Source organism: Adiantum capillus-veneris, chromosome 14 (assembly GCF_014529385.1).
Source record: "Adiantum capillus-veneris isolate H3 chromosome 14, ASM1452938v2, whole genome shotgun sequence".
Classification (NCBI taxonomy): Eukaryota; Viridiplantae; Streptophyta; class Polypodiopsida; order Polypodiales; family Pteridaceae; genus Adiantum; species Adiantum capillus-veneris.
Genome location: NC_140944.1, coordinates 66,695,298 through 66,708,846, shown reverse-complemented (window position 1 = coordinate 66,708,846; position 13,549 = coordinate 66,695,298). Strand labels below are relative to the sequence as shown.

The 13,549-nt window shown below is 48.2% G+C and overlaps 1 protein-coding gene and 1 pseudogene across 4 annotated transcripts in view; both read right to left on the bottom strand.

Moving 5' to 3' along the window:
* Positions 1 to 13,549, bottom strand: part of LOC147442542 (RNA helicase family protein) — a 211,826-nt gene that overhangs the window by 147,171 nt on the left and 51,106 nt on the right. The gene's annotated exons all lie outside the window — the stretch shown is intronic.
* The window catches only part of LOC147442543 (uncharacterized), a 2,184-nt pseudogene continuing 450 nt past the window's right edge, over positions 11,816 to 13,549 (bottom strand).

Below are 13,549 nucleotides of genomic sequence, written 5' to 3'. Positions count from 1 at the left end.
CTCCTCAAGCTGAAGTGGCATCTCTAGCCTCTGGCGCATCTCCTCAGTCACAAGACCAAGCATCTGTGCCCAAACCTGCTCCCTGCATGCATCCTGCCGCTCTGACTGGGGCTCAGCCGACAGTATCTCACGATAAAGCCAGTAGCAACTGCACGAATCTCCTCGGGCTCACAAACAACTGACCCATCGGGTCTCCTCAACTGATTGACCTTGGCATTCGAGTGCCGAGGTCCCACTTTCTCAAAAAAAGCACCTGTCACTCTGTCACCCACTTGAGTCCACTGAGATGCCTATCGGTGAAAGGCAAACTCATGACGCCTCTCCTTTGTGCTAGCAAGCTCCTGCTATAACTGCTCCTCCAACCATGGACTGTCTGGATGCTGCTCTTGCATCCTCTGTAATGAAGCAATGCCTCGTCTAAGACACTGCTCCTCCTCTCTCGCTGCAACCCGACGAGCCAGAGACTCCTGGAGAAAAAAGTGGCTAAGCTGAGCTAGGCCTAAGGCCACTCTGTCTGCAGGTAGAACCTGGTTGTCCATGCCCTCTGTCCAGAGAGCCTCTACCCTCTCTCTGAGTGCTCAGTCCAACAAGACCCGCTCTGGGATGCGAAGCATCGTGCTCCCACTCCTCTGCCTGTCTCCCACTGTGAGTATCACTGGTGCATGGTCCGAGAAGGATGTCCCTGCCAGGATGCCCATTGATCCCCCCAAGTCACTGAAGTGGTCACTAGTGTAGAAACGATCTATCCTCGATAGATTCACTCCTCCCACTCTGCGGTCCGATCTAGAGAAGGCAAGACTAGCTAGAGGCCTCACAAAGCCAGAGTGCTGCCATGTATCCGAGACCCTCAAAGTCATACACAACCTCTCCCAAGCTGCTAACTCGACTCCATGCACAGTAGCATGGCTGCCTCCTATCCTGTCAGAAGGGTCCTCCAACATGTTGAAGTCCCCTCCTACATGGTCAGCCCGCGGCAAAGACTCAACAATCTGTGACCAAAACTCTGCACGAGCACTCGCCACATTGGGCGCATAAATGTTCAAGAAGCCCACAATGCCACCCTGAACCTGCATAGTAATCCACTAAGCCCTACCTGGCACAATAATCCCTCTGCCCACAATGGCCTACTGCAATGAATCCGCAATAGTCATACATACCCCACCCTGGATGCCTCCAGGTCCAAAAGCAACTGACCAAAAGGTATCATATCGTCCACGCAAAATCTGACCACATCACCGAATGCGGCTCTCACACAGATGGTGCTCTTGAAGCATAAGGAGATCAATCTCTTCTCCCACAAGGCAATGCTGAAGCTCCTGACACAATCGACCCCACTGTCGCTGAAACTGGGGCCCACCTAATCCCTGCACGTTCCACGAGACTATCCTCATGGGGAGCGAGAGAGAACGGATCTATCTTCGAGGCTGGCTTGGATGGGAAGTAATCCGCCTCCGAGCGTCCTCTAGATAGGCGAGACTGCAGTGAGTGCCTAGAACAAGCCCAAGCTGAGCGAGCCGTGTGTAAAGCAACCTCCTCTATCCAGGAGTCCTCATGAATGTATACATACCAAGGCAAACACTGCGTATCAGCAAAGAAGTACACCACAACGTGCCTACATCCTGCTGAGTCTGGGGGTGTCACCGCAAACTTGGCCAGTGGCCACAAAGTCTGTAGCAAATCTGTAACTCCAAGTTCTCCAATGTGATGAGAGAACTCGAGAACCTGTGTATGTAACCATCCCACAACTGAGTCGAGGGACCACTCTGTCTCGGCCCTACCACAGAGGGGGAAGGAGAAACCAACTGCTGAGTCCAAGGCCTCTATCCCCCTAACGGCGAGGAACAAAGCATGGACCCTGAAGCAGGCTGCCTCGTGGTCTGCTGCGGAATCGCCGAGAAAGCGAGTGAACCCGTAGTCGAAGAAGTCCCAGCGGCATCGGAGGTCAATGCTCGTCAGACCACGAGGGATAGCTGCAAGGGAAGATGTCTGAATCTGCAGAGGGGGCCGCAAGAAGCGCTGACCCTCTCTCGCTAGGCGACTCGTGGCAAAGGCACTGCCAAGAGATCTCCTAGCCGCCGGCGAGGGACCAGTCTCCCGAGTCGACTGTGGAACTAGAGCAGGAAGGGGGGGAGAAGAAGCTGGGGGGAGCGGGGGAGAAGAGGAGCGGGGTGGGGCGACAGAGGTAGAGGGGCGAGGTGGAGAGGCGACGAGAGCAGAGGGCGGGGGGGAGGATGAGGAGGAAGAGGGGAACTCTGAAGGGGGAGCGGTTGTCGAGGGTGAAGCGGAGGTGGAGGCTGGCGTAGGGGACTCCTCCTGCTCAAGAGGACCAAAGCGGTTCCCCGTGGGAACCCACTGCTGCTGAGTAGACACCTGAGGGCCACTCTGAGTATCAGGCTGTCGCTGTGGCCCCTGGCGTCGACGGCCACGAGCCTGCTGCCACCCCTCCTCCGCTGGAGCCCCAGGCTCGAGGGGTGGCTCTGAATCTGTGCGTTGTGCCGCTGACTGAGGCTGCGGCCCAGCCTTTGCAGGCTGGGGCTGAGGCTGAGGTGCAGGTCGTGGCCTCCTCCGTGGACAGGCCTTCGCAAGGTGGCCCATCTGTCGGCAAATGAAGCACTGGTTCGGGAGGCCCGAGTACTCCACACTCTGTCTAAACCAACCCCCACTCACCCGAGGCAGAAGGATGACCTTCGGGAGCGTGTGGGTATCTCTGACCAAAACTCGAACTGAGGGGATGCCAGCCGCCTTGGCAGCTACTGATGCTGCCGTACGAGGTGTCTCCAGGACAGTCCCGATGGCAGAGCCAATCCTAGAAAGAAGTGGTAGGTACTCCCTCCGTAAACCAGGAAAGCAGACTGAGATGGGGATGTCTACCTCCTCTACTAGAACATCCGAAGTCGGGTCAAAACCATGTCGCCACTGTCGAAAGTGGGCGCGTGATGCTTGGATGGCCAGTGGACTCATAGCTATGACCTTGGAAGCCATCTCGAAGGTCTCGAACTCGATCTGATAGTACCCCCGTCCGAGAATCTGGACATCCAAGAGCTTGCCCACCTCTGCGAGAAGGCGGGCCTGGAGAAGGTCTCGCAGCTCTCCTCTGCTAGGTCGGGTGCCGAGAATCTTAAAGATCACCGAGGTCGCCTGCAATCGCTCTACCTCTACGGCAAGGCTCGCTTGCTCTGTAGGTGCCCAGCTGGCAGGGACGTGGATCCCATTGTTGTTATATGCTGATGATATTGTGTTCATCTCTGACTCACCAAAGGGTATGCAGTGACAGTTGGATGCAATAAACAAATTTGCAGAGGATACTGGATTGTCTATAAACCTTGGTAAACCCAAGGTTATGGTGTGTAACACCACACCACAGTGGATCGGGAGATCAGCACCGACTTTCATATATGGTCAAGAGATTGTAGAGTATACATATGCATACACTTACCTTGGGGTTGTCTTCACTCGGCCGAGGTTTTCTTTGGGGAGAGCAGCAAAGACTAGACTGGCTAGAGCTTTTGCGGCCTTGGGAGGCTTGGAGAGGATGTGTTCGCACGTTCAGTTCCAAGAACCTCGGACAAAGTTATGGCTCTTTGATACCTTAGTAGCCTCAGCTATCTTGAATGGCATGCAAATATGGGGACCTTCTGTAGGCCAGGACCATTGGAGACGTATGGAGAGGCCCTTGGTATCTATGATCTCTCAACTGATCAAAGCCAAGGCCTCCGTACCCCGCGCTATCATTCGAGCACAGCTAGTTGCCTCTCCTATGGAGATTGAGGCGCTTACCAGATCAGTCTCCTTTGGGCACAGCTTGTGGGATATTACTAGAGACAGATATGCTAGACTGGCCCTTGAGTCTTCCAGACAGTTAGCTCTTTAGGGGGACACTTCATGCTGGTGTGCATAGATGACATCATGGTTTCAGACACATGGTTTCACCATGGATAGGCTGCTCTCTTCAAGCACCCGCGATGTCTCTTACATGGGTGAAGGTTACTAGACTCATTCGTCAGGACCTGATCCAGCTGGATAACAGGACATAAATAGAGCCGCCACAGAAGTTGGGCACGAAGATGGCTTTCTATAGAGAGCATCTTCTCCACCTCACACGAGATGGGTTTGTGATTCGACCCAGCTACATGGGCACACACATGTCTCAAGGTTTGCGGTGTGCCATTGGTCAGATACGCACGTCCCCACATCAGCTGGAGATTGAGACTAGTAGATTCAGAGGGATACCAGCAGACAACAGGATATGCCGCTTATGCCCGTTAGAGCCAGAGACAGAGCTACATTACATATGTCATTGCACAGTGTACTATGAGATACGAGGCCGTTTCCACTACTTATTCAAAGAGGGTTTCGATCCTATCTCTAGGGTCATGAATTATGAGGATCAGAGATGTCTTGGGCTATATCTACTTGAGTTACACAGATATAAACCACTTTATTGGGAAGAGATAGAGAGAGACAGTCCCAGAGACACATTACAGATTTCTTTTCACTAGATATGGGACAGCCAGAGGAGCAACCATCACTGCAGAGCTCGGCCCACACTCATTCGACCACTACCGGCACTCTCATTGATCGAGCACTGGAGCTACGGACATCCAAAGTCCAGACAGCCACGATTGAGGAGAGGCGCTACACAGCATCGAAGGAGACTACAGCAGAGGATTCGAGCCATACTCTCTCAACATCCAGAGTGCAGATGAGGATGGATTCTAGTAGTAGTATCTTTGTTCTAGTTCTTTTGTACCCAGACATGGTATTAGATTCACCATTTTGTATACCCAAAGCGGCCTTCTCTCGGCGGGTGGTGAGAGAGATGATAGATGAATATAGCGACTTCGTTACATTTTGGCCTTATGAAGACGTTAATATAACATTTCATTTCCTTTTATCTCTCTCTCTCTCTCTCTCTCTCTCTCTCTCTCTCTCTCTCTCTCTCTCTCTCTTTATATATATATATATATATATATATATATATATATATATATATATATATATATATATATATATATATATATATATATATCCAACAGGCCAACGTTTCTCCCGCTCCCTCGCCCTCGCCAGTGTTTTCCTTCACTAGCGTGCAGCCTATTCAGGCTTCAACCCGGCAGCAAGCTTTTTGTTTCACCAGCCCCGCCAACAGTTACAGAAGAGGAAGAAGCAGAAGCGGGGGGGGGTCCTTTTTCTTTTGCCTCTCCCAGTGGGGAATTGGGGCCCCTATGGGGTGGACATATACAACACCCCCCAATTCACACTAATATGGCCCCACCCAAGAAGACTTTTGCGGCAACCGTGGCCTCAAGTATCCCACCCATCCCACCCCCTCTCAAACCACAATCGCCATGGGAAACCTTCATCATGAGCGAGTTGAAGAGGCTACAGCTGGAGGTAACCAGCTTGAAGACGGAGTTGATCACCAAAGAAGCCCGGATATTCAATCTAGAAGAGCAGTTACAAGATGTAGTGACCAAACAACAAACTCAAGAGAAAACCCAAGAAGATACATTGGAAGCAACAGAGCAAGACCATAATACTTCAAAGATACAATCTGAGACTTTTGTTAAAGAAGTGCTATCAGTTTTGAAGGAAAATGAGAGGGAAAAAAGCTTGGAGGGATATGTCAGAATTGGTGGTCTACCAGATGATTGGTCAGTGGGCACTTTACCAGATGAACAATTAGAAGGCTACATCCTAGATGTAGACATACTTAAGGAAAGATTAAGTAAAGTGGTGCCCTTTGTGGATCTTGGTGACCCAACTCACATTGAAGTTAAAGGGAAGCAGGCAAAGGTTTGCTTATTTGCCTGTCTCTGCTCTCAATCTCACCGACATGTACCTAGCTTCGTCATCCCTGCGGGCTACATGTATCAATGGTTGCAGCTCCTCCCTGAATAACAGTGCTACTCCTCCTGAGCCCCGCCCTCTGTGCTCTGAACGTGTCTCCTTTCTACAAGTTGTCTCCCATCTGTATCCACTAATGTGAGGCATAGACTACCTACGGGCCTGATGTGTCTCAGAGTAGAAGACGATGTCTCCTGTAAAACTATCCTCAAAAGCACCCACATCAAGGCGCATAGATCCATTACAATTCCAGGTGGCAACTTTGAGTGTGGTCCCATAGGTCTCACACCGTCATCTGGAGCGCCGCTCAACAATCACCACCCGACCATCTCTGTAGAAGGCCGTCTTTCCCTTCTCCCTTGCCGCTTGAATCTCTAGCATTACCTCTCTCATATGCGCAAGCTGTGTGAGAGTGAGGTCATCTCCAAGGAATATGCATGTTTCTTTAGTGTAGGACGCCTCTTCAAAAAGTCCTTCTTTGCCTCCATGGATGAAAAACGCATGATTAAAGCTCTCTCCTTTAGAGTCTCCCCATTTCCTTGTGTCTTCTTCTCTACCCTCCATGCCTTTGTATGAGTAGCCTCACTACCCATCATGTGGAGAAGTTCTTGGACTTCCCCTTCCACATCATCTCGGTCTTTTAGACCGGTTACTCGTATGTGCAAAGTTCTAGTTTCCTTCACTGCTCTTCTTCTAGAGTCATGTTGATGATTGTAGGAGTGGGGACAGATGTGATTTCTTTCCCTTTCCCTTTCTTAGCGACTTCTATCCATTTCTCGACCTCATCCGCCTTCTTCTGTGTCTTCGTGATCACACCCATCCACGAAGACGTCTTTACCACATTCTGTTTCTCCTCCTCTTTGATCATCCGTACCTGCTCCTTGATGACCTTGATTTCCTCTATCACCGAGGACTAGAATTCCCCTTCCTCTAGTTCACTGCTTGCTCTATCAACCAGCTCTCGCTTGAGGGCTGAGACCTCTTCTTTGAGTGCTTGTGAATCCGCCTTAAGTGCTTGTAGCTCTGCCTGCAGGTCTTCTTTCTCCTTCTTCCATTGCGCGCCCTCGTTGAGGAACATTTGAAGAAGGTTGGCCTTCTCTTTCCACCATCCTTCCGTATCGGCTTTCCATTCTTTCATCTGCCTTTCCATTTGTGTTATCCGCTTGTTTGTACACATGAAGGTTGCCTTTGTATGGGGCTTGCAAGCTGGTGAAGCGCTTATGACCTCCATTTGTATTCGAGTTATGCATACAAAGTTGTCCTCTGATTACGCATATGTAGTTGTCCTCAGTTATGCATACATGGACATCCTCAGTTATGTATACATGGACACCCTCATATGTGCATACATACCACAAAAAACCACAGAAAACCACAGAAAGATATCGAGACTTCTGCAAGTTCAGAATTCTGCCAATTTTTGCAATTTCAAATTCTTTCTGCAATCTGTAATTTGCTTGCTGTTTTTCTGAATTTTCTGTAAATTTTGAAATTTTTGAATTTTTTTCCCCCCCTGATTCCTGCAAGTCTGATTCTGATTTCTGTAGGTCTGAATTTTCTGGTTCCTGCAGGTTTGAAATTCTGCAGATGAAAAGATTCTGATTCTGAAAATGAAAATCTTCTGCAAAATCTGAAAGCTCAGAGATGCCCCTTCAGGGGAGGCATGTGCTGGCGTGACAGGTCAGGGGGGAGAGGAGTGGGGTGGGGAGGAGGGGTTGGGAGGCGGGATGGGCTGGCTGGCCAGCAGGGGGAGGGGCGGGTGTGGCTGGCGCAACAAGGGGGGGAGAGGGGGGGGGGGGGGGGGGGGGGGGGGGGGGGGGGGGAGGAGCGGGGGGGCTGAGAGTGGGGCGGGAAGGGCTTGGGGGTGGGGCGCGCTGTCACAAGAGCAGACACTGGTAACCCAAGGGAGCTACCACCACAGCAGAGTTTGTTGCCTTACACCAGAGGCACACTCATCGATCGAGCGACCGAGATGGGGAGATCCAGAGGCCCACGACCAAGGTTGTTTCCGTACGTACGTACGGTATGGTTCCGTACCGTACGGTACGTCCGTACGGTATCCGTACGCACCGTACGATTCCGTACGTACAAAAAAAAAAAAAAAAAAACCTCTGAAAAAATAAACCTCTGGAAAAAAAAAATCGCCAACAATGCCTATTCCCCGTGGTTGGATTAGGTGGGCGAGGCCTTTAATCATAGTTACCGGGGAACGCCCCCTAGCCCCCGTTCCGGCGTTCCGGGGGGCAGTTCCCTTCCCAAACGTTCCGGAACGTCCCGGAATGTCTGACGTTCCGGGTGGCCAATGCAAACCGGAACGGCCGTTCCGGAACGTTCCGAAACGCCCCCGGACCGTTCCGGAATGCTCCTGGAACGGCCAACGGCTACAAACAAATTTGGCAAAAATTGAAAAAATTGAAGTAAATGTTTGGGCTTCTTTTGAAAGTGTGCAAGGCCTCAAGGACTCATAAAATGCACCCCCCTCCCCCTTTCTCTTCACAAGCTAATCCTCAAGGCTCAAGCTCTCTCCCTCTCACTCTCAAGATCTCTCCCTCTCAAGACTCACTCTCTCAAGGCTCAAGGCTTCAAGCCTTCAAGCTCTCTTCCTCTCCCTCCCACTCTCTCAAATCTCTCCCTCTCCATCTCTCTCTCTCTCTCTCTCTCTCTCTCTCTCTCTCTCTCTCTCTCTCTCTCTCTCTCTCTCTCTCATCATCTAGTCATAGCAAGGTTGAATGGTCTTCAAAACGAGTTTTTTGTGAGTATTAGAGTCAAAGCACTCTAATATTCCTTGTATTTAAACACAAGGAGCTAAAAATTGCACTATTTGGGTGTTTTTTATACCTCCCGTTCCGCGACGTTCCCGTTCCGGACCCCTAGCCGTTCCCCCGTTCCGCGGGGATCCCGTTGCCGTTCCAGTTCCGCGTTTCGGGTAACTATGCCTTTAATCAGTCCACCTATCCTATACTGGTTATTATCACAACAGAGAATCAGAGAGTAGAACAGAGTCTCTGCACAGAGACCAAGGAAGGATTTGCCGCCACCGATAAGGTTCTTTCTCCCTCCCTCCCTCCTTCTCTTTGTGTTTGGAGTCTGCAAGGAGGCACTCTAGAGTCCTGACCTCGCGAAAGATTGTAAGTTTTGTATTCAACTTGGAAGTGTGCGTTAATTGTGTTGCAGAGTTATCTAGCGGTTACTTAACTTGTGGGGTGATTTTAAGTGTTTTTTGAAAGTTGTGGCTATGTTTAAGTATTGTGCAGTGTTTTTAAACTAGATAGGTTGTATATAAATTTGAAATTCTTTGTATTTTTAGCTTTTAAAAAATATACTACGAATTTTACGTACCTTATGGCCCAATCCATACGGTACAACGTACAGTACGTACCGAACACGTACCGAATACTACGTACCTTACAACCTTGCCCACGACAGTGGAGGACTACACAGCATCGACGGAGGCTGCATCAAAGGATCCGGATCACTTTGGCCCGACATGCACGACGCCCGGTCAGGACTACTGTCCATGGAGGAGATTGATGAGATCCGCCAGCGACCGATGGTAGATCTCTTGTGATCTCTTGTAATCTCTCTTGTGATTTAGCTATCCCAGCTAGCTGCTTAGTTCACACCTAGCAGTTTAGGATTCCATAGCATAGTAATTCCATTTTATCATTTTGTTACTTTTGTTACTCTCACTTTGTATCAGATCCACCACATTGTAATTTTCTGGTCTCATAGGTCACTTTGGCCTTTTGAAGACGTTAATATAACATTTCATTTCATCATCTCTCTCTCTCTCTCTCTCTCTCTCTCTCTCTCTCCCCCCCTTACAGTTGTTGATGCCATCACATCTAGATTATCTTAGGAATCGTCACTTTGGCCTTTTGAAGACGTTAATATAACATTTCATTTCATTTCATATCTCTCTCCCCCCCCCCGAGCGACCGAGCGACTGAGCTGGGGAAATCCAGGCGTCCACAACTGCGGAGGACCACACAACATCGACGGAGGCATGCACGACACCCGGTCAGACTACTAACCATGGAGGAGATTGATGAGATCCGCCAACGACCGATGCTAGATCTCATGTGATTCAGCTATCCCAGCAAGCCGCCCCTTTTTTGCTTAGTTCACATCGACCAGTCTAGGATCCCATAGTATATATCTTTGTTTTGTACTGTTGTTATTTTGTTACTCTGACTTTGTATCAGATCCACCACCTTGTAACTTTCTGGTCTCATAGGTCACTATGGCCTTTTGAAGACGTTAATATAACATTTCATTTCATCTCATCTCATCTCATCTCATTTCATCTCTCTCTCTCTCTCTCTCTCTCTCTCTCTCTCTCTCTCTCTCTCTCTCTCTCTCTCTCTCTCTCTCTCTCTCTCTCTCAGACAGATATGCCAAGATGGCTCTAGAGTCCTCCAGACAATTAGCTCTTAATGGGGATACATCATGCTGGTATGCACAGATGGCATCATGGTTTCAGACACATGGTTTCACCATGGACAGGTTGCCTCCTTTTCAATACTCTCTACAGGCACCCTTGAGGTCTCTGACGCGGGTAGAGATTAATAGACTCATTCGTCAGGATCTGATCCAGCTAAACACGAGGAGGACATGGATAGAGCCGATACAGGAGTTGGGCACTAAGATGGCTTTCTATAGAGAGCATCTTTTTACCTCACGGGGGATGGGTTTGTGATTCGACCTAGCTATATGGACACGCATCTTTCTCATGGTTTGCGTTGTGCCATTGGCCAGATACGCACGTCCTCACATCAGCTCGAGATTGAGACTGGCAAATTCAGACGGACACCAGCAGATAGCAGGATATGCCGCTTATGCCATCCAGAGCCAAAGACAAAGGTACATTACATATGTCATTGCACAGTGTATTATTAGATATGTAGATACGAGGCCGTTTTCATTGTCTATTCAGAGAAGGTTTTGGGCCTCTATCTAGGGTCATGAGTTATGAAGATCAGAGATGTCTAGGGCTATATCTACTTAAGTTACAAAGGCATAGAGAAACTTTACTTAGGAGAGCTAATGAGAGACAACCCCAGAGACAGATCACAGATTTCTTTACACTAGATATTGTACACCCAGAAGAACAGACAGAGGAGCAGCCAACAGTGCAGAGGTTTATCCGCCCTACTGGCATTCTCATAGACCAAGCATTGGAGCTAGGGAGATCTAGACGACCCCGATGGAGAAGAGGAGCTACACAGTTTCGAAGGAGGCTACAGCAAAGGATTCGCACCATATTTTTTCGTCATCCAGAGTGCAGATGAGGATGGATCTCTATGAAGATAGATCTCTACTTCCCTCCCATATTGTCTACACATTGTATTGCTTAGTTCACACATTTCACGCCTTTCACCTTTCACACCTATCAGCTTCATTTAGGATTCCGCAGTATTTATATTTTGTTATCCTAGTTGAATTTATTTTGTCAATCTGACTTTGTATCAAATACACTGCATTGTAACTTTCTGATCTCATAGGTCACTTTGGCCTTTTGAAGATGTTAATATAACATTTCATTTCATCTCTCTCTCTCTCTCTCTCTCTCTCTCTCTCTCTCTCTCTCTCTCTCTCTCTCTCTCTCTCTATATATATATATATATATATATATATATATATACACATATATGTATATATATATATATATATATATATAAATTATGTATATATATAAATATATATATATATATATTATGTATATATATAATATATATACATACATACATACATACGTACGTACGTACGTACGTACGTACGTACGTACGTACATACATACATATATAATATATAATATATTATATATATATATATATATATATGGTAGTTTTTTCATGCGGCAACCATGCGTCTCACTCGGGCGGGTATGGAAGCCCGATTCAGACCCCCCGAAGATTCCATACGTGGAATACCATACGGCACTAAAAAATTAGTGTACATATATATATCTCATAACAAATAGCAATTAAAATTAAAACACTAAACTCTAGAGAGTAGCCCAAAGCCACATAATGCATTAAAACATCATAGAAACTTGAAAATGTAGAATCTAGCTAAATCAAGGAGTCAGGAGCCGAGAAACAAATCAAGATCTCTGATCAATAGATACATCAAATGATCAATGAATCATGATCATACTAGATGGCAAAATATGGAGCCTCCAAAACCAACAAGACTGTGTACTGAGTACTCCAAAATTCAAATGACAAAACATAAATAGAGCCTAGAGGGTGGAGTCCAGCCACTCCATGCTAAATAGTGAATCCAAAACATAAGTAGACTGTAGAGCTAAGAGGAGTCAGGACCGAGGCTAGAGCAAAATGCAATGAGCTCTAACTCTCATCAAAGGCCACCTCCTCATCATCATCCTCATCATCATCCTCATCATCATCATCATCCTCATCATCACCCTCATCATCCTCATCCTCATCCTCATCCTCATCCCAAGCCTCATCCTCAGCAACAGAGCATGAAGTCCCAATATCACTGGGCATGCTAATCGGAAGAGACTCCATAACATCAGCAGTGCTCTGTGCAATAGCCTCCTGAATCTCCTGCAACTCAAGCAAGCGATCCTCATCCTTCTCTTTGTTAAGCATCTCCAATGTCACCTCCATTCTCTCATAGCCGCGCTCTTTGATCTTGCATAAGAGCCTCAAGTTGGTGTGTATGTAGACAAGCTTCTCGGTATGAGCAGGAAGTAATCTATTTCTTCTCTTGGTGTGAATGAGAGAGAAGGTGCTCCAATTTCTCTCACATGGAGAGGCACATGTCCCTTGAGAAAGCACCTTAAGTGCAAGAGTCTGCAATGTGGGCATACAAGCCATAGTTACCCGGAACGCGGAACGGGAATGGCGACGGGATCCCCGCAGAACGGGGGAACGGCTAGGGGTCCGAAACGGGAACGGCACGGAACGGGACGTTAAAAAACACCCAAATAGTGCATTTTTTAGCTCCTTGTGTTTAAATACAAGGAGTATTAGAGTGCTTTGACTCTAATACTCACAAAAAACTCGTTTTGAAGAACATTCAACCTTGCTATGACTAGATGAAGATGAGAGAGAGAGAGAGCTTGAGAGAGTGAGAGGGAGAGACTCGAGGAGTGAGAGGGAGAGAGAGAGATTTGAGAGAGTGGGAGGGAGAGGAAGAGAGCTTGAAGGCTTGAAGCCTTGAGCCTTGAGAGAGTGAGTCTTGAGAGGGAGAGAGGGAGAGAGCTTGACCCTTGAGGATTAGCTTGTGGAGAGAAAGGGGGAGAGGGGTGCATTTTCTGAGTCCTTGAGGCCTTGCACACTTCAAAAAGAAGCCCAAACATTTACTTCAATTTTTCCAATTTTTGCCAAATTTGTTTGTAGCCGTTGGCCGTTCCAGGGGCATTCCGGAACATTCCAGGGGCGTTCCGGAACGTTCCGGAACGGCCATTCCGGTTTGCACTGGCCACCTGGAACGTCAGACGTTCCGGGACGTTTCGGAACGTTCGGGAAGGGAACTGCCCCTCGGAACGCCGGAACGGGGGCTAGGGGGCGTTCCCCGGTAACTCTGGTGCAAGCCCCAAAAGTCTCCCACCATTTTACACCCTCTTGCATTCTCTTTGGATCCTTTGCAATTGGATGAGCAAATGACTTTCTTTCAGTGAGGAAAGTGTCCAACTCATCAATGAGGGTACCCTGCATGGTCAAATCAC